The sequence below is a fragment of the Pinus tabuliformis genome, chromosome 4_2 (assembly GCF_031772625.1).
Source record: "Pinus tabuliformis cultivar Carrire ecotype Pingquan chromosome 4_2, CPIR1, whole genome shotgun sequence".
Lineage (NCBI taxonomy): Eukaryota > Viridiplantae > Streptophyta > Pinopsida > Pinales > Pinaceae > Pinus > Pinus tabuliformis.
In genome coordinates this window covers 110,811,843-110,814,238 of record NC_142304.1, presented here as the reverse complement: position 1 = coordinate 110,814,238, position 2,396 = coordinate 110,811,843, and the positions used below count along the sequence as shown (strand labels likewise).

Here is a 2,396-nt window from a genome sequence, read left to right as displayed (position 1 = left end):
TCATCATATAGTTTCAATTATAAGTTCTTATGGTATATTGAAAAAGCTGAAAGATTTATATGACTCACACTCAAAATTGAAATTTGTTCAGTTGTGTTATCACTGAAAAGTCTGTTGTAAAAAAAATTTTAGCCTAGCTTAGAGACAGGGTGTTTTCGCAGCGCATAAATCCGTTAGCAGTTTCGCAGCGCCATCTTTTTAGTGATTTCGTAGCGAAAACACTGACCTTGCACTGGCTGCGCTGCGAAATTGGGAAATGACAGATATTTAAGGTGAATTGATGGAAACACTGCAGGAAACGAGGTTTATCAAACTGTTATATGTGGGCCTGTACTCCATTGAAGGAAGAGGATGATATGGTTCGTTTGCAATATGCATATTCTCATTGTTGTCACTTCATTGTTTCTGGCAAACGCTGGGGCTATAGCTTATGAGATTTCTGATTATATTGTCACTTCATACTGAGGAGATCATGGGACCTGTATTATTCCTTGCAGACTTGCCGTTGTCTGCATATGCTTTGAAGGGGAACATTCCAGTGGTAGTTTTACTTTGCGCTCACAGCTGTTGTGGCAGGTTCTCATGATCACCAACGGAGGTCCATCAAAACTCTGTTTCATACCCAAGTCTCAAAATCGTGGTCCTTTTAAAAACCAATGCTCGATCAGAATCGGTTTATGAGAAGGCTTCTTTTCGTCGACTTATTCCAAGTTGTCGTTGCCTTGTGTCAATTGAAGGTTTTTACGAGTGAAAAAAAGGATGAAGCGAAGAAGCAACTATTCTATATACATTTTCAAGATAAAAAGCCCCTTGTCTTTGCAGCTCTTTATGACACATGGCAAGATTCTGAAGGAGGAGTATTCTTTACATTTACTCTTTTGACTACACGTTCCTCTAAGGCGTTGGCGTGGCTTCATGATTGAATGCCTGTTATATTGGGGACGGAGGGCGAAATTGATGACTTGTGGAATGACCTTTCTGGCTTTACATTTGAAATAGTTACTCAGCTATACGAAAGGATTGTTGTGTCCTAGTACCAGCTTTCAAGAGGAGCCATGAAGGACCCCATGTTCATACAACTAATAAAGATGTTGTACATTATTGTGAGACAAGATGTCATTCTTGTGGCTATTTTTGCCGACTTCCGAACGATCACCCTGGTTTGCGTAACACAGTGCATGGCAATATGAGAAATGTTAAATTCATTTCAGAATCAGAGGAGATTGATATTGTTGGCAGAAGCCGAGAAGCGATGGCTATGGCCATGACTGTACTACTTGTGTGTCTTAGTCTTTTTATTCATGTCCTTAATGCAGAACAGTCTCTGCGTATCCGTCTGCCTTCATAAGATGATGCCATAATTCAGAAGATGCCAAAGCCGAAAGGAATGGAGCTCGTGAAAAGCTCAGCACGGTATCTAATGCCTCATCCATCGCGGCTTCTTATGTCAAATTCGTAGAATCGGGGGGTGCCAGGGTTGTTCCTTTAATCTACAACGAACCCACAGAAGTTCTCGAATAGAAATTTCAAGCAGTGAATGGTTTTCTTTTCACCGGCGGAAGCGCTAAAGATGGTCCTTATCATTAGACAGTTGAAAAGCCTTTTTGGAGAGCTCTAGAAGAAAATGATAATGGAGGATCCTTCCCTGTGTATGCCGTTTGCTTAGATTTTGAGATTCTTAGCATGATAGTTAGCAGGGATATTAACATTCTTGAAAGATTTGATGTTGTGAACCATCCATCAACCCTATCCTTTGAGAGTGACGCTGCGAAGAATGGTAGCATATTCAAATGGTTTCAGCCTCATATACTCAGTAAAATGACCTCAGAGCCTCGTCTTTTCCAGAATCAAGTGTTTGGGATATTTTTATGTACAGTGGTTGGAGATTTTAATGGTGAGGATATCCAGTGACTGTTGTACAGTGGCATCCAGAGAAAAATACATTTGAATGGGAAATACTAACAATTCCTCACTCTGCAGATGAAATTCAAGTAACTCAAAGTGTTGCCAACTTTGTTATTAGTGAGGATCGAAAAGGCCGGGTTCATAGGTTTAACTGTGAGAGGTTGACAGAGCTTATATCTGCAATGATTTAGCAGAGTGAACAGGTTAAGGATCGGTTCTATGCAAAACATGAATCCCTTTTACACAGCTCTTGGCAGGTGATGGTTACAATAACCCATCAAATTGGCGTTGATATAAACCTGGCTGCTTGCCATGAGTAGATGTTTCCCCAATACAATTTGTATCAGGTCTTGGTCCGAGAAAAGCTGCATCATTACAGAAGGCTATTTTAAGGGCAGAAGCGTATTTATTCTCATAGAGACTTATTGACCACCCTTGGAGCAATGAAGCGGTTTGTATTTATAAATGCTGCAGATTTCTTAAGGTTTAGA

General features: G+C 40.3%; 1 pseudogene; it reads left to right on the top strand.

The window, feature by feature from the left end:
* The first annotated feature begins 1,252 nt into the window (after positions 1 to 1,252).
* LOC149168515 (putative gamma-glutamyl hydrolase 3 pseudogene) lies at positions 1,253 to 2,096 on the top strand (annotated as a pseudogene).
* Positions 2,097 to 2,396: the final 300 nt, after the last annotated feature.